The following is a 22,559-nucleotide window of genomic DNA, read 5'->3' as shown; positions in this document are numbered from 1 at the left end:
AACATAATCTCAACTATACATATAAAATGATGTGGTCTAAATTAGCTGTTACCACTAAGAAAGAGATCTTGGAGTCATTGTGGATAGTTGTCTGAAACGTCCACTCAATGTGCAGTGGCAGTCAAAAAAGCTGACAATCTTAGGTATCACTATATGTAGATCTGGTCTCCCCGTCTCAAAAAAGATGTATTGGAATTGGAAAAGATACAGAAAAGTGCAAGAAAAATTATAAGGAAAAAAAGGAACAGCTTCGATATGAGGAGAGTTTAATAAGACTGGGGCTTTTCAGCATAGAAAAGAAACAACTAAAGGCGGATATGATAGAGGGCTATAAAATCATGACTGGTGTGGAGAAAGTAAATAAAGAAGTGTTATTTACTCCTCGTAACACAAGAACTGGGGGTCACCAAATGAAATTAATAGGCAGCAGGCTAAAATGAACAAAAGGAAGTATTTCTTCACACAGTGCATAGTCAATTTGTGGAACTCTTTGCCAGAAGCTATTGTCCTGGCCTTCACTATAACAGGGTTCAAAAAAGAATTAGATAAGTTCCTGGAGGATAGGTCCATCAATGTCTACTAGCCAGGGTGGGCAGGGATGTAAAACCATACTCTGAAGTGTCCCTGGCCTCTATTTGCCAGAAGCTGAGAATGGCCAATGGGATGAATCACTTGATGATCACCTGTTCTGTTCATTCCATTCTGAAGCACCTGGCATTGGCCACTGTCAGAAGACAGGATACTGAGCTAGAGGACCATCGGCCTGATTCGGTATGGCCGTTCTTATTTCTTAATGGTTACTCTAAAGGTGGAGGTTGTATTGTATCTAGCTAAATACGGATAGCTTCACTTGGCTTCTGTTCTTGCCATTGGCCTACTGGGTAACCCTGAGTAAGTCTCTGTACCTCAGTGCCCCAATGGGGATAATGATACTGACCTCCTTTGTAAAGGTTCTTGAAGTCTGTAAATGACAAGGCTATATAAGAGCTTGATATTATTATTATTATTTATTTTAGTTTATTACTTTTTGTTCTTTATTGAACTGCATTTGTCTTTAAAATGCAAGCTCTTTGGGGCAGGGATTTGCTATTGCTTGGTACAGGTTTTACAGCATCAGGTACTCTTGTTAGACTGTATTGAAAAAAGCATTATCAGTTCATACAGTCTAGGTAATTTTATATTCCATTCATAGTTCTGAAAACTGAACCAAGGGGAAAATCTCTCTTTAAAATGTCTACTGTACAATCACAGTTTCTCTAAAGCCTATGGTGACTTCTAAAGCTTTGACATAAATAGGGGAAGCTAGTGACCTGTACTCTGAATCTCCAATCCAGAGAAACATGCACTAGTTGGGATTATGAGTGTGAAGCATTTAGCCAGCCTACCTGTGAAACTGGCTAGTATTCATATTCCATACAACCCTGGAAGGCATAAGAATTCTGGTTAACCTGCTGTTTGCTAACGAGTATGCTTATTGTGAGCTATGCTGTATTAGAGAATTATTATTAAAAAATTAAACAACTGATAAGAGTTAAAAGTTTATATATTAAATGAGGTTCTCAGACATTTTGAATCATTCTTGTAAGTTTCACAGGTAAAGTAGATTCATAGAATCATAGAATATTAGAGTTGGAAGGGACCTCAGGAGGTCATCTAGTCCAACCCCCTGCTCAAAGCAGGACTAACCTCAGCTATATCATCCCAACCAGGGCTTTGTCAAGCCTCAGCTTAAAAATCTCTAAGGATGGAGATTCCACCACCTCCCTAGGTAACCTATTCCAGTGCTTCACCACCCTCCTAGTAAAAAACTTTTTCTTAATGTCCAACCTAGACCTCCCGCCCTGCAACTTGAGACCGTTGCTCCTTGTTCTGTCATCTGCCACCACCGAGAACAGCCTAGCTCCATCCTCCCTGGAACCCCCTTTCAGGTAGTTAAAGGCCGCTATCAAATCCCCCCTCACTCTTCTCTTTTTGCAGACTAAACAAGCCCAGTTCCCTCAGCCTCTCCTCATAAGTCCTGTGCTCCAGCCCCCTAATCATTTTTGTTGCCCTCTGCTGCACTCTCTCCAACTTGTCCACATCCTTTTTGTAGTGGGGGGCCCAAAACTGGACACAATATTCTAAATGCGGCCTCACCAATGCCGAATAGAGGGGAATAATCACTTCCCATGACCTGCTGGCAATGCCCCTCCTAATGCAGCCCAATATGCCATTAGCCTTCTTGACAACCAGGGCACACTGCTGACTCATATCCAGCTTTTTATCCACCGTTACACCGTTATTGTGTGTTATAACCACAGGGTCTGGACATTTTGGCACACATGAATTTACTTACCTTGGTTTTGTGCTGTTTTCTACAACACAAACTGGATACTGGAGTTGCAAAAAATCATGTGCTCATTACTGTGTGTTTTATTATATAAAGAAAACAGTTAATCCAGTGTTTGAATAACAAAGTCAATTAGGTTTCCATCTGCTTTTTGGTTAAAATTGAACATAAGGTTTCTATTCTTTCTTTGTTTTTCCTGCCTTTCCCTGTAAGATGATTGATTTACTCGTAATTTCCTAGCTTTGGCAGTCACAATGTTTAGAGATACTCCTTTCCTCCCCTGTGGTCTGGGTCCTGCAGTGCTTATGCAGAAAAAACTCACAAGGGCTTCAACTCTCCCTAACTGAACTAATTTTGATCATCCAGTCATAACTTTGCAGAAAGCCTTGGACATCACAGAACTCAATTCTAAGTATATCTATCCCTAATGAAAACACAGCACAGATCAGTATACATGAAGTACACTAGATTTATTAACGGTATCCGGAGGATATTGTACTGGGAAAGGAGAGCAATGCCCTAACCTATTCCCATTGAAGTCAGTGGAAGCATTGACTTCAGTAGAAGCTGGATTAGATCTGACCAGCATAATTAGGAGTCCCCATCTGAGACTGAGGCCTCTTTATATTAAGCACTGTACAAACACATAGGAAAAAGTGAAATAATACAGTGGAACCTGTCTTAAACTGCCACTCAGGGATCCAGCAACAATCAGTTGATGCACTTCAAGTAAAGAAAGAGTGCTAAGTGTGGAGTCAGTCCTGTTCCCAGCCAAGTTAATGGGAATGCTGCCATTGACTTCAGTAGGTACAAGACTGGATCCTAAACTTAGGGACTTTTTGTGAAGGGCTGCTAAGATAACTGTTTGCCCTTATACAAGTTTCACAATATTTCTTGACAACAGAAGTCTTACCACCTTAAAATGTTGCCTCCCATGTTACTGTAAGAGACTGTACTAGTTTTTTCCACTATAACAGAGGTCATGTTTGTTCAAATCCGTGCTTGATTTAAGGGGAAAAATATAAATGAAGAGGTTGACTTTATTGTGCATATTTAGTGGCCTGAACATTATCTATAGTAATTTACTACACCAGGCAGCTTAATAACTCTTAAATTATGGATATGCTTTATAGCCTCATTTAAGAGTTCATAGGGTCCCCATCTGCTGCAGAGAGCTAAATTAGAATGTTTCAGAAGATTAAAGCAACATGACCATCCTGGTTAGAGGAGAGAGATATCTAAAGGGATGAAGGTTTCAAAACAGTGGGTCAAATACTTCTCTCACAATGGTGCAACCCCATTGATTTAATGGAACTGTGTGGGTGTTACAGATAGCATAATCTGGCCATATAGGTCTCCAATAGGGATGAGGACTCATTAATGCAGAGGTTAGCTGGAGGTAGTGATGGTGTAGGCCCTTACAGTTGTTTTCCTCCCTGTGAGTGGGATTGTGTCCCAGAGTTGGTAATCTGCCAGATTTTTGCAACATTCTACCCCATGATTATCATTATAAAAGATCTATTGTTACTGCAGTGTGGCAAGTTTTTTATTTACTGCTTAGCACACTGAGAAGAACTTTGAACCCCTGACCTTTTCTATTTCCCAGAATCCCAAGTTAAGTGGTCTGCTCACAGTAATGAACAACAGTAAGTACCATCCTACAATCTTTGCTGATCTCTGTACCTAGCAGTCAGACCATCCAAAATACAGCCTCTTTGGACTTTCAAGGGATTCTACTGCACAGTGGGTCTGACCTAAAGCCAAATGAAGTCAATGGAATGATTGGATCTCCCCCAATAAGACTATACCCATATGTGAAGCTGTTGAATGTCAAGACACTCAGCTTTTTAGACAAGTGTTCTAATGTTGTGCTCTAATAGTTTTACTCTGCAGCAGCATTGGTTAGTGTGGTGTTTTTTAACTTACACAAATCCTTGCTCCTTAACTGGGGTCTTTGCTTTAAATCCATGAGACTGCTTGCATGATTAAGGACTCCTCTATGAAGGGCTGGGCCCTTGGCTCCCTAAGCAATTATTCTTTTAAAAGAAATACAGTTGCAATCTGACAAACCCTAAAGAACACTCTTTTCCATTTTACACACACACACACCAGTATATATTTTCTATTGTGTACAACCAGAAATAGAAACGTTTCTGCCTTCTCTTCGCAATGAAATTTTCCCTTGAGGGTGTTTTATATTTCAATGGAGCCATGACTTCAAGAACTTAGGAGTAGCTGGAGTCTGATATTGGCATGACGGTATTTCTTGCAGCTGGAGACATTTCAAAATGTAGAATGGTCCTTTCTAGCCCATTTATCTCTGCAGAGGAAAGATGGCCTTTTGGTTAAGGCACTGAAGTGGGATACAGGAAATTAGGGTTCTGGTCCTAATGGTCTGATGTGATCTTAAGCATGTCACTCAATGCCTGATCTATGGATTAATGAAGTCAATATCTATCTGTGCTTCAGTTCCCCATCTGTGAGATAGGAATAACGATACTTCCCTCTCTCACAGATGTGTTGTGAGGCTAGATTCATTAATGCCTGTGAGATACTCAGATGCTATAGAATCATAGGAATATAAGGCTGGAAGGGACCTCGAAGTAATCAAGTCCAGCCCCTTGCATTCTGGGAGGACCAAGTAAACCTAGACCTAGACCATCCCTGACAGATGTTTGTCCATACTGTTTTTAAAAACCTACAATGATGGGAATTCTACAGCTTCCCTTGGAAGCCTATTCCAGGATTTAAGTACCCTTATAGTTAGAAAGTTTTTTTTAATATCTAACTATAATGATAGCAGCCACATAGAATTAGGGCTCAGGGAAAAGTAGTAAGGTCCAAGAGGGAGCAGACCTTGACTCCTGGCTAGATGGTCCTTAAGCCGGAACCTGGAGTAGAGGATGGGCCGGGGTTCCCCTGTGAGCCACTGAGGGAGTGGCAGTGTGCAGCAGTGAATGAGAAGACCGCTTAGGATGGCTGAAGGAAAACTTTGATGCCCTGGAAAGGTAAAACACATATAGTGACCTAGGCAGAAGGCTGAGTCATGAAGAGGTGGCAGCAGGGAGGAGGCAGTGGGGAAAGGCACAGCCTTTCCCAGCTGTCTCCCCCAGGTCAGAGCCTTTCACTGACACGTGTTGCTACACACTGCAGTGTGCACACAGTTTGTTCACTGCAGTGTGTAGCTACACATGCTCTATGCACTGCCACCAGTGGTATGTAGTGTAGAGATAGCCAAGGCATAAGCGGTTACAAACAACTTTAAATCAGGACGTAGGCTGTTCTGAAACTATTAATACCAAGTATATTCTCCATTAGTGTCAGAAAGAAGCACAGTCTAACACAGGAGTGTCAAAGTCCTTTTTGGTGGCGGCTCGCAGCATCTTACCCTTCAGTGGCAACCACCAGGGGCCAGAACAAAAATGATCGTGGGCCGTATCCATCCGCGAAAGACTCTCTAACACATGACTACGAGCCAGGAGCACCTAACTTCTTACCCTAATACTAACTCATGTGGCCTGGAGAAAGTCACCTACCCTCTCTGCCTCAGTGGAAAGGTGACCTCCCCATAGGTTCCCACTAAGGTATGGGATCTGTCTATCGATAATACGCAGAATAATAAATGTACTATCGTTGGTGGAGTTGCTAGAGTTTAACCTTTACAAGATTTACGGGCCTGCTCCTGCTCCCCTTTGAGCTTTGCAATACAGGTTCTATGTTAATGAGTTAATGTTTACAGTCAGAACAATGTCAGCAAGTGACCCTACACAAAGTAGAAGGGAACACAAGGAGCTCATCTTCCCTCCTCACCCCCCACCAAATGGCTGGCCCGAATTGTAGTCACTGCACCTTCCTGACTCTCTGTGGTGCAAGCCATGGCAAGAGGGGTAGAGAGGTGGTGGGTTTATGGCCTACCATAAAAAGAAGCACATGCTGCACTCTAAGGATAGTGCAGCCAGTAAGCTCCTTTTGAGCACCAGAGAGCTTCAACAGATGTCTTGACACTCAGGTCCTCCCATTGCTATTACTGGGCAGCTGAGACTCTCCACCACTCTCAGGGCAGGGCAGTGTCTCTAAAGTACAGTCAAGGCTTAAACCTGTAGTTTAAATAACAAAGAGCAGGATAGACGCCTGTTCCTTGCCTCTGGCATCATTCTCCCATACCCTCCTGAGGATGATGATTCTTCATGTTTATTACACTAGTGTCTGCGGGCCAACCAAAAATGGAGCCTCACTGTGCTAGGCAGTGTACAGACAGAGTAGTAGACAGTCGCTGCCCTGAAGAGCTTATAATATAATAGACAAGACAGTTACAAGGTGAGGGGGAAAGAGAACACACAAGCAAAGTGAACACTGTGATGGTGGCAAATGTCAAGTTAGTTCCACATTGTTGTGTTGTGTTGTGTTTTGTGGGGGGTTGATGGGTCAGTTAGTTAGGAAGGAATCAGGAAAGTGAAGTGAGAGAGAGGACATGGAAGGAAAGGGGAGATGGGGGACACGCAAGGGCAGAACAGAAGAAGGGAGCGAATATGGAGTGAAGCTCAGGTGAAAAGGTTGTGAGGGAGAGGAAGAGTTGGAGAAAATTTGTAGAAAGTTCTGTGAATGTCCAGAGGTCCCTGCGGGGGCAGCTTCTGCTCCTACCAGCTGGAGTTTGGTTGGCCCTTCCCTGCCGTATTTCCTAAAAGCTATAGGGAGGGGGGAAGGTGAGGCACTACCTGGGTCCTAGTGCCACCACAGTGTGTGAGATCTCACCTGCACAGTTAAGGGTCAGAGATGCTGTGGAGAAGATGACTCAGCTAAGCTCTATTTCACCCCCTCCTGCAGGTGCATCTGCCCCAGCTTTGGCTGCTTCTGCTCCTATTTGCTGGACTCTCTGGCTGGTTTCCTTTTTGTACTTTTCCCTAAAGGTCACATGTGTAAGCAAGGTCTGAGTATCTGAGTAAAGGGGGGCACATTATTTGCATGGGCTTTGTATCTGCATGAGTACAATTAAGTACTTAGCATAATTTACCTAGGTGCGGAGCATAATGGGAAATGGTTAGCAGGGCTGGGTTTGGGTTACAAACCACTTTTGTGTTAACTCCTGGGGTAATGAAATGTTGTCCTTCAATTGTATGAACAGATGTCAGCTAAACTGTGCTTAGTCTGTGTAGGAAGCCGCTGTGGCCTCCCCCGGAGCAAGAGCCCGAGGAAGGGCGCGAGCGCCCTGATTGGACCACCCCACGTCCTGCCACGGAGTCTGCCCAGCAACAAGGGATCCGGGCCATGATAGGACCACTCAGCCAGTCCAATCAGCGGCAGTGGGGCGGAGCCCCGACAGGAAGGGGAAGTATAAAGGCCAGGCCCCTGAGCTCAGTAGGCCCCAGACTGCTGCCAGAGACAGACGTGCGGCCCTGCCAGCAGAGGCCTAGGCCAGAGCCGAGCCGCCGACGAACCCCGGCCCCGCCTGGGGACTGGATAGGGCCTTCACAGAGTTGGACCAGGCAACCCGGCCAGGACGACTGGGCCGAGCTGCCCCGACCCCGAGCCTGGGCCCATGTTCCGGAACCCCCGGACTGGGCCGAGATCCCGGAGCAGCCCGAGTGGCGGGCACCACCGGAGCCGGCCTGGACCTGGAGGAACTGCCGACCGCTGAGCCCCTCCCTGAGGCGGGGCAGGACCTGGAGGAACTGCCAGAGGCCGAGCCTCTCCCGACCTACAACGACCTTGAGGAGCTACCCCCTGAAGAGGAGCTCCCTGCCTCACCTCCGGTCGACGAAGAGGGACTGACGGCGCTACGCCAGGCAGACTATCTTTCCAGCACGGAGGAGGCAGGTACTGGGGTCAGTGGGGAGGAAGTAGCCCAGGGACAGCCACTGCCTGTGGCTGAAGCCACCATATAGTCGGTGTGTTGCGGCGGGAGCCCCGCCGACACAGTGGCAGCCGCTTCTGCCACTACTAGGGCCGTGGGCTGGGACGCAGTGGAGACGGGTAGGCCTGCGTCCCCCTCCCCTTCCCCTTGTCCCTAGCCACCCCAGGAGAATTGCTCTCCTGACCTCTCAGGAAGCCGGTGCCTCACCGCTGCTCACCTTGCCTAAGGGGTGGAGCAACTGACTCCTTGCTCGCTCTCCCTGCCTGAGGGCCTGAGCGATTAACTGCTGCTCACCCTGCCTGGGGGTTGGAGCAACTGACTCCTTGTTCGCTCTCCCTGACTGAGGGCCTGAGTGATTAACTGCTGCTCACCCTGCCTGGGGGTTGGAGCAACTGACTCCTTGCTCACTCGCCCTGCCTGAGGGCCTGAGCGATAGACTGGGTGCTCACCCTACCTAAGGACGAATTGCGAAAACTGCTCACTCGCCCAGCGCGAGCTATTTTCCCCGTTTGTAGGAAGCCGCTGTGGCCTCCCCCGGAGCCGAAATGCTTACAGTCTGTTATGATAGAACACTTCACCCCAAACTAGACAGAGCTCCCCAAGGGTGGCAAGCCGATGTTTCAGCCTGGAAAAGGTGGAGGTGGAGGAGTCTCCCATTGGAATTTGCAGGGGCCAAGCGAAAGGGCTGCCCCCAGGCAGGGAGTGACTCTCGCCTCCCATTGTTAAAAGGTAGACTTAATGACTCACCTTGGAGTCTTTTGTTTCTTGAAAGCAGGGACATTTCCTGTATGACAGCAGAAGTTTACCTATGAGCTGAAATCACTAAGAGCTGAACCAGTAGAGAAACTGGAAAACTTTGCCTGACCACTAACAGAGCTGAGTGGGCAACAGGCAACTCTGGCGGAGGGGCCGGCACAGTCGGTGCCAGCCCAGTCGGCGGAGGGGCCGTTGCCAGCGGTGGGGGACTCAGTGAGGCCCACAGGCAATAGGAGACAGCAGCAGAGGGGGCCTGGACAAGCCTGTGTTGGACTGGTGCGGCATACGTGGCGGAGCCACACCTGAGAGGTGGCTATTGCAACTACGACGGTCAGTACAGGCGCAAGAAGGAAGGGAGAGGCGAAGGACATGCCTGTACTCTGGGATGGGTTTGGGCTCATTGAGTTCATGAACTCTGTTTGCACTGTTTCCCAAACCAGTGAGGTGTTATCTCTGTTTTGCTATTAAAAGGTTCTTTCTACACTCAGACTCTGTGCTTGCGAGAGGGAAAGTATTGCCCTTTGGAGGGCGCCCAGGGGATAGTGTGTAATTTCCCAGGTGACTGGGTGGGGGCTCGAGCCAGTTTGGTGTTGTATCATTTACAGGGACCCCTAGATATAGAACCAGGCCCTTGCTGCTGCCGACTTGGTCTGGCAGAAGGGTTACACATGGAAGGGGGCAGGGCACAACCCGGGGCCTATATTTCCCCACATTGTCTATACAGTGCGAGTCCTCAGATCATCACTGGGGATTGGACCCTGAGACCTCCAGAGATAAGAGAATGAGCCTTAAGGACTACCTCTTCCTGGTAGATGTAGCTGATTTTTTTGTCTTGTGCGTATCAGGTACGGGGAAATGGGGTGTAACCCACAGTGAGCTGTGGGTTACACCAGCCTGCGAAATGAAATCATTGGGCATTTTGCGTGAGGAAGAATGGCAGGATTTAGCTCTGTCATTAAATCTGCATCCATTCCTATACCATGTACCATGAAATACGTCCCCCTTGTGAACTTTCCTAATCCCAAACTGTAAACTAATGTCAGGGCTGCAGCTTCATTTTATGAGAAACAGTTGGCTGGTTATCAAGAAGCCTTTCTGAGATAGGCACAGTTCCAGACAAGCAAGAGGTCCCAGCCTGAACTGAAGAAGGAGACGTTCAAATAAGCTTTAGTCATCTTTTTTTTTTTTTTTTTTTTTTTTTTTTTTTTTTTTAAATGAAACCACACACAGGGCAATTTGCAATGCACAGCAAAGTCAGTGATCAGAGACATCAACTCAGGAGGGAAATAGATACACCTGGGTGAAGGAAACAGCACTTACCACTATTAACTAGCAGTCTGAGGTAAAATAGGTTTTGATTAGGATTTGGCATTATGAGGGTTGAGGCACCCTAAAGAACCTGGCTCTTGCTGATCTTTCTGGGAATACAGAGAGCCATTAATTTTCCCTCATGTTTTTGTTTTCTTGCCTATCTGTATAAAAACAGATAATTGCCCAAATTCAAGTTATTTTCCATTAAAAAATAATTTTGTGGCAGGACAGGGCTGCCTGCTTCCACAGGAAAACTCATGGGGCACAGGTCTCATGGAGAGGAATGATCTCGCGTTTCCTCTCTATTATTCCTTTGGGGGTTATGTTTGTCATTTCTCCTCAAGCAAAACTCCCTCTGACTTCATGGATGGCAATGTGAGTTTTGTCTGAATGAGAAGTGCAGAATTTGATACACACATCTTCAGTCGGCATTTCTTATTCACCCGTTTCAGTTGTCTTATTCCATCCAGTGCCTTCAATCCCATTTTAAAACGTGCTAACTGGAGGGAAACACAAGGCATCCTGAATAGTAATGTGTCTCCTAACCTTTCGGCTTTCACTTCTTCTTCCCACCACCTCTCATCATTTTCCTGTGTTAATATTTTTTGTTCAGCTTTTATTTGGCACATTGTGTGTTGAATTGAAAAAAGCTGGATAACTGAGAGGTCTCAAAATATGACTTATGAATGGGGAATCGTCATCGAGCGGGTAGTTTCCAGTGAGGTCCCACAGGGGATCAGTTCTTGGCTCTATGCTATTTAACATTTAACCTATCAATGAACTGGAAGAAAACATAAAATCATCAATCATAAAGTTTGCAGATGACCCAAAAATTGGGAGAGTGGTAAATAATGAAGAGGATAGTCACTAATACAGAGCAATCTGGATCACTTAGTTAGCTGGGGACACAAGCAAACAATATGAATTTTAATACAGCTAAACGTAAATATCTATGTCTAGGAATAAAGAATGTAGGCCTTACTCTACATGATGGGGGGTTCTACCCTGAAAAGCAGTGACTCTGAAAAAGATTTGGGGTGGTAATGGATAATCAGCTGAAAATGAGCTCCCTGTGTAATGCTGTGGCCAAAAGGGGTCAATTCTTGGATGCATAAACAGGGAGATCTCACATAGGAGTATAGAGGTTATTTACCACTATATTTGGCACTGGTGAAACTGCCGCTGGAATACTAGGTCCATCCATTTCTGGTGTCCACAGTTCAAAAAGGATTTTGAAAAATTGGAGAAGTTTCAGAGAAGAGCCACGAGAATGATTAAAGGATTAGAAAAATACGTTTTAGATAGAGTTCCTTGAATCTATCAGTCAGTAGAACTTCAGAGTTATGAACACTCCAGGAATGGAGATTGTTCGTAACTTTGAAATGTTTGTAACTCTGAACGAAATGATATGCGTGTTCTTTCAAAAGTTTACAGCTGAACATTGACTTAATAAAGCTTTGAAACTTTACTATGAAGAAGAAAAATGCTGCTTTCCCTTTTTTTTAGTAGTTTATGTTTATCGCAATACTGTACTGCATTTGCTGTTTTGTTGTTGTTATCTCTGCTGCTGCCTGATTTTGTAATTCCAATCCGAAATGAGGTGTGTGGTTGACTGGCCAGTTTGCAACCTTGGTGTTCGTAATTCTGAGGTTCTACTGTATTTAGCTAAACAAAGAAAAGGGTAAGTGGTGACTTGATCACAGACTATAATGGGGGTGGCAAAACTTACTGATTCCCTGAAACTCCCCAGGCCCACTGGGCAGAATCCTCTAGCCCCACCACCCTGCCACAGGGCAGAAGTGTTCAACTCCACATCCCAGTCTGGTAGGCGGAGAATGGGGAAGGGGAATAGGGGGCTCCGCGAGCCACATTTTAACTGTAAAGACCTGCATGAGGTTCCTGAGTTTGGCCACCCCTGGTCTATAAGTACCTACATAGGGAACAAATATTTGATAATGGGCACTTCAGTCTATCAGATAAAGTATAACATGATCCAAAGGCTTGAAGATGAAACTAAATGAATTTAGACCAAAAATAAGGCATACATTTTAACAGTGAGGGTAATTTGCCTTTTGGAACAATTTACCAATGGTCATGGTGGATTCTCCATCACTGGCAACTTTTAGAAAAACATCCCATCTTGATTTAAAAGATTTGTTCTAAGAATAATCTTGGGGGTAGTTTCTCATGCCTGTTTTTTACAGGAGGTCAGAGTAGATGATCTGAATGGTCCTTTCTGGCCCCGGAATCTACAGATATATGCCATGTGAGGTGACTACACGATAGACTCTTGTGGAGGGTGATGGAGTTCATGATCATAATTCATTTTTTATCTTTTATGTCATTCTGCTGAGTGTTGTCACTTTTCAATACATTTATAATGGAAAGATAAAGACACTAGTCCCACATCTACTAGCTGCATCAGTCAGTTCTGGTTAATTATGTGACAGCTAATTTATCCTTTTTATAATCAGTAAACCCTAAGAAATGTCCTTTTTAAACAAACTAGTAAAAAAACAAAAACAAAAAAAGCCCACTACCATTAGCTCTGAATTTTGACACATTAAATGATAACATTAGTTTTACATTATGGGCCAGGTGCTTAGATGGTGTAAATCTATGATGCTTGAGATACTTTGGTGGGGCCACACAGATTTTCACCCCTGGAGATCTGGCCAAATATACCTACCTAAGTATCCAGTCTGATAGGCTTTTGTTCAGATTTTTATAAGCTGTTTAATGTTAGTGAACTTTTACTTTTGAGGCATCTGGAAGATGTCTGAAGTGGATGTGGGTGGGATAGACGGTATCTGAAAGGATGTGGGATGGAAACTTTGTATCTTTCACAGAGTGGTGCAATGTGTTCAGAAAACAGATTGTTCATCAAAATAATGTTGAAAATAATGTATGTCAGTGTATGCACGTACCCATTCACAAGGAAATGCAGTACATGCATTCTGCTGTTTGTTTAACTTAACTTTCCAAAATGTGTTTTTTCTCTGTTCTGAAATGTCAGTTCACTGTAAGAAAATTTTGAACGGCTTTGTTGCAGGTTTTAAGCATATTTGAAAGCAGTGAGGTTAAAGATAAATAGAAAAGTTGTCAGGTTACGTTTCAGTTGACAATCCTCTCCCCATTTCTGTATGGCTTTCTGGAGTTCTGATATAAACTAAAAGGTTCCATGCCAGTCTTTTTGCTGAGGTGGGAGTCAAATATGGGGGTCACACATTGTTTTCTGTAACTTTCAAGGATTGTAACAAAAGTATTCTACACTGGAGCTATTATTAAATATTATTTACATATAATGAGCCAATTCTACCATCATTTAAAGTAATTTCAGACTGCTAAAAACAGATCCTGTTACCAGATTTGCCCGTCACCTTGGGGTATGCTCATTTACTAGGGTTACCTTCCTGGAAGGGGGTGTGATTCTACTAATGTACTGCTTGTGTTACTTGTGTGTTCATATGGCTACAAGTCCTCTCCCAATGGAGCTATCCTGCAGGACCTAAGGTTTCCAGGGCTGGGTTCCTCCAGCACCAGATTCAAATAAACCACACACACACACTCACTCCAGATTAACCGAGTGAGTCTGAGCGGACCGGGCTATCAGCACTTTCAGCTGATCCCTTATGTCCCTGAACTCAGCAGGCTGGGTGACACAGCACTTTCAGTGGCCATCCTTATATGTCCCTTTGCCATGCACCAGAATAGAGCCCACTTCTTGAGCAGGCTGGGTCCAAACAGCACTTTTCAGCTCCACCCTTTATTTGCCCCTGGACTCCGTAGGCTAGGCAGAGCAGCACTTCTCAGCTGTCCCCTTCATATGCCCCTTTACACCACAATTGTTCTAGCAGTAACCCCCTTGATGAGCAAACCCCACAGGACTTTTGGGCACTCCAGGGATCTTTGGCTTAGGTAAAAGAAGCGTTACTGCAGAGCAAGATAGGGACCAAGAACACAAAGGAGTAAATGCAATTTAGAGAGAGAGAGAGAAAGTGGCAACCAGCTTGATTATAACAGTTATTTTATTGCCAGGGATATAAAACTTATGATACTACTAGTAATACCATTCAAGGAGAGAAAAATAATCAAATGCTTACCGTACTACACAATTACAGTTGGGGTACTGGAGAAAGCTAGCCCAAGTTTGATTACAAAAGTATAAAGATGTACCTGGACTGAGAGAGAGAGAGAGTTGGGGGTGAGGAGGGGTCTCACCACTCCGTGCAGCTCAGAGGTTCCTAGGAGACAGGCTGGTCAGCTTAGGGTCTGGAGCGCTTGGGACAGGCAGAGCCCCCAGCACGATCAGTCAGGAAGAAGGGACGTTCCAGTGAGACTGATGCAGAATTTGGATCCAAGCATCAGAACAAAAGTTTGAACTTGGGCAGGGGTTTTTGTATGAACCAGGTTTGTTTATGGGTAAACAACGTCTCAAGGAAGTGGTTTTCTTTCTCAAAGAATGGTTTTCTTTATGCTGGATAAAAGGAGCTGATCATTCCTGGCTATGGACAATGTTCCTTGAGAGAGCTCACAATGCAACCAGGGTTCAGTGTTTTGCATATCAATAACTAGAATGGTCTGATAACTGTGAACCTGGATGTGCACAGGTGTGAGTTCATTTACATCAAGAGCAGAGATCTCCCATCATGCAGTGCATCCCTGCTTTGGCAATCCCAAAGTTCAGTGCGGTCCCAGCTTTACCAATCCCAGAGTTCAGTGCATGTTCCATATTCGACGTAGAAGAGGCTTCTGTTCTCCTTTCAATGTGCTAATTGAGATGCCTCCTTTTTACATCTTTGTTGTAGATGAGGCTAGGGGAGTTGTATCACCCTTGATGGGAGGGTTTTAATTGTGTCCACTGCCTTTTCATATTGAGATGCCTTTTGTTTCTGCTTCAAGCAGCCATTGGTTTCTGGTTCAAGCAGGGGCTGGAGGGGGGGGAGGGGTATTCAGGTGAGCCAGAGCGAGTCGGAGTTTTATGCCCTGGTTCCCCAAGAACACAGAGCTGCCAGGTAACAATCCTGAGACAAATCTCCAAAGTGAACTTTAAGCTGTCTGTATATGTGTTCCTGTGTATCAAGCATCCTCTGGAACATTAATAGCTTGTGATAAATCACCAGTTGCATGTCGGAGCAATTGACCCCTTCTTCTAAGTACCTTTGGATGTAAAGGGGATAGCGCTGATGTAATAAAATGAGTTGTCTGTAAGGCATTTGTCTTGGCACTACGCAATATTTTGATTAAAAAACTAGAACTATTAAAAAACTCAACATGGCAGACACTAAGTAGATTAAAAATTGGCTGACAGGTCTCAGAGTGTAATTATAAATGGTGAAACATCAAGTAATTGTATTTCAAGTGGTGTCTACAAGGTTCATTCTTAGCCATACATTATTTAACATTTTTATCAGTGATATGGAAAAAACATAAAATCATTACTGGTAAAGGTTGCAGAAGACACAAAAAAGGACAGAGTGGTAAACAATGAAGAGGACAAGTCACATATACAGAATGACTTGAATTTTTTCATAGGCTGGACCTAAACAAACAATATGCATTTTAATATGGCTAAATGTAAATGTGTGTACATCTAGCAATAAAGACTGTAGGCCACACTTACATAGGGAACACTATCCTAGGAAGCAGTGACTTTGAAAAGAACTTGAGTTTCTAGGTGGGTCATGGTGGATAATCAGCTGATCATGAGCGCTCAATGAGATGTTGTTGCCAAAAGGGCTAAGGCAATCCTGGGATGAATAAACAGAAGAATCTCAAGTACTAGTAAAGTCAATTCAAGAAGGATGTTGATACCAGGGTTCAGAGAAGAGCCACAAGAATGATTAAAGGATTGGAAAACATGTTTTATGGTACTAGGCTCATGGAGTTCAATCTGTTCATTTTAACAAAGAGAAGGTTAAGGGGTGACTTGATCACACTCTATCAATAGCTACACAGGGAAGAAAAATTTGATATTAGAGGTCTCTTCAATCTAGCAGATAAAAGTACAACAAAATCCAATGGCTGGAAGTTGAAGGTAGACAAATTCAGAGTAGAAATAAGGCACATGTTTTTAACAGAGAGTAATTAACCATTGGAACAAGTTACCAAGAGATGTGGTGGATTGTCCATCACTGGAAATGCTTAAGTAGAGATTGGATGTTTGATTAAAAGGCATGTTTTAGTTCAAACCGGAATTAATTCAGGATGGTCCTATGGCCTGTGATACAGGAGGGCGGAAACGATGATCACAGTGATCCCTTCTGACTGTATAATCTATGAATGCCAACGTCAGATATTCAATATCACTCTATATAATATTCTGCTTGCAGTGAACCTTTGTAGGGTTTATCAGTATTTTATTGTGTTAGCATTTAGATGCCATGCTTTCAGTTTTACTACCTAGCTGTTGTTCCGTTACACATTTTGATTCCAAGTGGGTGATAGCAATGTAGACTGTTATAACAACATTCTTAGGAGGGGGTCTTCTGAGATCCACTCTTTGGCCCCAAGCCTTATGGTCACAGCATGAAGAAACCATTTTAGGAACTAGGTTCTAGGGGCGGATTATTCTCCAGAGGTAATATCAGCCACAGGAAGCTATATGAAGCCAGACAAGCTGAAAGCAGCATGTATCCCCCTACCCACCTTGACTCCTCATGAATGCATTGCAATTAGCACTTCAGAATTAGGATTATTTAGCTCAACCAGAACATCAGCGTTCTTAGCGCACTCTGTAAAACACCACAGACAGGAGTTGAGAGAGATGCTAAAGACTTTCACATGGGAGGTGCAATGCCATGGCTATGATAAGAACATGCATTATCACTAAACAGCAAAAAGATGTAACACAGCTATAACCATTATTCTAGCCAATTGCTGTAGCTAATGGAGCATACATGTACCTATGCAGGAAGGTTGTGGTGCCGGATTGTATTGATTGAGAGGCTTGGCTGTGTGATTCCCCAGAAAGCACCCATGAAAAGAGAGGAAAAATAAACCAGGATGAGGCTGCCTCTGTGGCCAAGGGAGGAATCTAAGTAACCGACAAATGCAAACTGGCTCCCTATTTTGCACAAAGGTAGCCTGAAACCTAGAGAATTTAAGTGATGTGCCCAGTGCCATGCTGCTTATCTGTGGCAGGCCTGAAGCTAGAACTCAAGTGTTCCTGGGCCGAGCCCACTAAGTCACATTGCTTCTCACAGGTGTTTTCCTTTGCTTCTAATCCTCCTAGATCAACAGCTCTCCAGCCCCAAAGTTAATTAGATAGTAAAAGGGACAATCTTGCATAGGGAGAGAGCTGGGCTGGAAGACCTGATCGGTTTTTTTCCACCCTTAACTTCTATGATTCATTGTCTGTCACCCATGAGTAACTCACCCATCCTTGCATGTGTATATATACCTTCTGAACTGAAGTTTCCCCTTCATGCATCCGATGAAGTGGGTTTCTGCCCATGAAAGCTTATGCCCAGATAAATGTGTTAGTCTTTAAGGTGCCACAGAACTCTCACTGTTTTGCTAAAAACAGACTAACACGGCTACCCCTCCTGGAACTCATTGTCTGTCATATTTCACAATGCATAAAAGCACTCCTCCATCCGCAGTTTCTTACAGACCTGGCTGCGGCTGCTTGGCTGTGATTTTCACTGCCTGTTTCAGAACGGGACTTGACTAGGGTGCTTGCCACTGATGACGACACAGAGAGTTTCCCTGTCACATCCAGCTGAAGAGTTTAGCTAAGACTCAGTCTGGAGGAGCGGTGGGTAACTAAGTGGTACAGATGTCGTAACAAAGGGAAAATAAGCCTGTAATTTTGCGTGAGCACTTATGGCAAAGTGCATGCTAGACTTCAAGCCTAATTCTCATTTACACTAAGACCATTTTACACTGCTCTGGCAGTGTAAAGGGGCCCTCGTGGGAGTCAGTTATATTGAAAACCACTATGAAGCCCCTTACCACCACTAGTGTTGTAAAGTGGCTCTGGTGTAAATGAGAATCAGACATGTTATCTCTGGTGCACAGCTTGCTATAGCTCTCCCAGCAGCTTTGCGATATGCCTCTGACTGTTTTTGTTCTGTCTGCACAGTCCTAACCCAGCAAAAGCAAAATACGGGGCAGTGACCTCTTTTAATGTTTGGCAAAGCCTTAGGATCAGGTATCCAAAAAACAGTAACAGTGAAGGAGGCTTGAAACACCAGGAGCTTCTTTTCCTTGATGTGAATAAACGTTTTCTATAACTGCAGTGTCAGGATGTAATACTCATTATCAATATTTTTCAGCAATAAAAGAGACTGTTTTTACTGCCAGTGGAGTCAATGGCAATTTCCCCTGACTTCAGTGGGAGCGAGTTAATACCCAGCTCTTACATATACATTTTCAGCAGTAGATTCCAAAGTACTTTGCAAAGGAGATCGGTATCATTATCCCCATTTTACAGATTGGGAAACTGAGGCACAGACGAGTGACAAAATGTGCCCAAAGTCATCCAGGATGCCAGTACCAGAGCCAGGAATAGGTGATGCTGGTAGAAAGAGAGAAGCATGTGCTAAAGGGCACTGTAGTCTGACAGAGGCAGGCATAACAATCACCAGTGGCTGGAAGTTAAAGGCAGACAAATTCAAATTAGAAATAAGGCACAATTTTTTTCACAGTGAAGGTGACTGAATAGTGGAACAAACTCCCAAGGGAAGTGGTGGATTCTCCATCTCATGAAGTCTTCAAATCAAGCCTGAATGACTTTCTGGGAGAGATGCTTTAGCCAAATTCATATTATTGGGCTCAATACAGAGTAACTGGATGAAATTTTTGGCCTGTATTATAGAGGAAGTCAGACTAGATGATCTAATGGCCCCTTCGGGGCTTAAATCTATGAGTTTCCTTCAGATTGTTGGAGGAAAGCCCTTTTACTCTAATCAAGAAATTACTTCTACAGGTTGAGAATGGAAAGAGAGATTATTTCTGTTTTTAAATAGGAAGCACTCAGATACTTCCATGATAGTGGCTCTATGTTACTTAGAATAGATAGCAGTGTGTGTTTATGGAGGCCATGATTTCTGTTTATCCATCAAACAATAGCATTTCTCTCCATTTGTGCTGAGGGTTTTGATGTTGGTGATATCATCCCTATTGGAAATATATACTGGGGAAGAAAGGGTAAATTCCCCCTCAATATGCTCACTACTTAGATATTGGGTTATGTGTCAGGTTGAGGAGGGTGGTTTGGTACTCATGATTCTGAGGAAACAGGAATCCAGATTCAATACACCTTCCTTTCCAGGCCAAATGAGTTCAGGGAAGCCGCTGAAGTAAGTGCGTGAAATAATTGCCCTTGATCTATTTAGCTTTGTATCTTAGACTAAGCAGGTCTTTGCTGACTCTCTGGCTGGTTGTAGAGTTAAAAAAAATTGGAAAAAGTTATTGCTATGATAAAATATCTATTTTCTTCTATTATACAAGAGAGAAATGAGATCAGGGCTTGAGTCATGCCGGAATGCTCCGAAAAGCAGTTCTGGAACTTTCTTTGGGAGCTAGAATGGCGTTCCGGTACTTCTGGTACTATCGCTCATGAGTGATAGTACCGGAAGTGTGTTCTGGCACTTCTTTTTTTATGATTCAAGCACTGAATGCGATCAGCGTGGAGGTTTCCTCTAATACGAAAGACTCTCTCAGAGGATATGTTCAGGGTGATCCAAAGAACCTGTGTGTCACAACTGCAGGGCTAGATGCACCTTAACCCCTTCTCTACTCTCTCTGAGAGCACCCACTCATGAGTTAGGCCTCTTGCCATTACCTGTCTCAGGCATTATTCCACTCTCAGACCAGGGCCTGGTTACAAAGTGTTCACTTTCTGTAAATATCGTTTCTATCTTGTTTTATTATCCAATAATGTTGTTCATATGAAGCCTACCTCTTAACTTTTAGACTTAAGAGTACGCTGCCTTCACTTCCCTTGCCTTCTGGCTCGTGTTTCTTAAATAGGAACAGTCTTGTTAGGAAGAGGTAACCCTAACATGACTGCTGTCTATACGTGCAACAATTCATCGTATCATATAGATGGCTCATAGAGAAAGCCCTAAGCATTTCATACAGATAGGTGTTATTTTGCAGAAGGCATTGAAAATGTAGACCATCCCAACTATCTCCCATTTCTCTTATTCTGGCTAGTTTGGGGGTCTGGAGGAGCCAGCCATCACATACTTTTAAATATTTCAGCTTGGCTGCCAATGTTTACATAAGGGATATTTTCAAAGGCAATTACACAGCATGCAATGTGAAAAAAATATTCTCTACTGCTTTACATTTTACGGAAAGGAAAGATACTGCCAAAGTCTCAGCTTGACAGCTCCCACAGCTAAACTGACACAGAGCAAGTCACTTGGATGATCCACTTTGAGCTTAACTTTTCCTCTTTAGAACCCCATCTCTCGCTACCCTCTTCCCCACCTGCCCCCAAGTACAACAGGGTCCCAGTCAAAAAGCCTATGTGATGTTGCCATCATTTTGTTACAAGACTCCCAAAAGAACCTTGAATCATTCTGGTAGCACTTGGCGGAACCCTTTCCAATTTATCAGCACTCTTTTTGAAGAGTAGACAGCAGAACGGGACAGATTATTCCAGTAATTCTATGTGCAGATGCATATCACTTTCCTACTCCAACTCACTACTCCTCTCTCCATACCTACAAGAATTGTACTAGCTTTTACATTGCATCACCATTGCACAGGGAACGTGTTCAGTTGGTTATCTAAATATTTTTCAGTCACTCCTTTCCAGGATACAGTCCTCTTTATGACCTGCATTTTTTTGTTCTTAGATGAATTATTAAATGCATGTTTGATTGTCTGCAGTTTATAGAGCAATTGAAATCACTTTGACCAGGGAATTCTCCTGCTCATTATTTACTACATTAATGTTTGCAAACTTAATCAGCAGCACTTTATAAAGTAGTCAGATTTTAAGCTTGATTTCCTCTAAGCTTTAAAAAGTTTGCAGAGAAGCAATGGGTATTAATGGAAATACTTTTCTGTGCAACATTACATATTAGATTATTAAATAATATTCTGCAGAGCAATTAGAGCTTTTCTATTTTCTTGCTGATTCCGCTGCTTTGGTCTTGATTCTGTAAAACGCTTAAAGGCCTGCTTAGTTTTAGGCCCACATGTGTAGGTTAAAGCTCAGCACATGGTTAAGTGTTTTGCTGGATCAAGGCCTTTCTGTCTGAGGAGCTCAACTTGAACATCTGCACAGTGCAGAGTAAGAGGAATCATCTAGTTTTTTAAATGGGCATTATTTGGTTAAGACGTATTCTGCTCTTGGTCAGCCAAATGCTAAAAACCACACGGGCTCAGTCCTGCAACCTTTACTCATGTGGATAATCTCCATTCACAATGATGACGAAAAGCAATAGTGCCTAAGAATCGCAGGACAGGATCTTGCATTTCATTAGATGTTACCAGATGACTTCTCTCCTGCTAAATTACTACTCTAAGATGCATTCCCTGCTCATTTCCAGAATAACAAATGCCCTTCCCTTTCTGAAAATGTCAGTGCTCATTCAGTGCCATGTGATACGACTGATCTTTTATCAGTGTTAGAATTTCAGTGGTTCAAATCAAGTGTTAGGCCTAACTCCCCTTCCTCCCAAACAGATTGCTTAAAGCAGTGGTTCTTAACCTTTCCAAACTACTGTACCCCTGAAGCCTGAGTCCCACCCCCACGGGGCTGAGGCATGTAACTTAGTTTCATGGCGCCCCTGTGGCTCCAGGCAATTACCTTTCTTGCCACCCCCAATACCAGCTCTGCACTTGCGACCCCTCTAAAACTCCAGGTTAAGAAACACTGGCTTAAAGGGATGCTCAGAAGTGTTAATTTGGTCCAAAACACAAATTTTGAATAAAAGAAAAACAGCAAGATTTTTTACGAAATGAAAGACCAGCAAAAACATTTCCTAAAGTATTTTTTGTGTGTGTGTATTTAAAAATTACAGATGGCAACGGGAAACCCCATTCCTTTGATGTGATTGCAAGCCAGACATTGCAGAACTGTGATAAAGCATGAGACCCTGGACGTATAATGAACTGCTATCAAAATATAAAATGAAGTAGTAGAGCTACTCAAACTACTTGTTTCAAATTCTGCAATAGGGCTTCGCTCAGGAGAAGCAGGGAATCCATGCAGACACAATTGTATGATCAGGGCTGATGTTAGCTACACTGGCGAACTGATCCAGACTTTCTTCAAATGTATTGACTGACATTTTCAGCCTATAGATTAGTCACCAACTGTCACGTACTGATGCACCCTTATTGGTG

Source organism: Emydura macquarii, unplaced genomic scaffold (assembly GCF_026122565.2).
Source record: "Emydura macquarii macquarii isolate MOO-44397 ecotype Brisbane River unplaced genomic scaffold, CSIRO-AGI_Emac_v2 contig_189, whole genome shotgun sequence".
NCBI lineage: Eukaryota > Metazoa > Chordata > Testudines > Chelidae > Emydura > Emydura macquarii.
The sequence above is the reverse complement of the archived record's forward strand: the minus strand, read 5'-3'. Positions refer to the sequence as shown.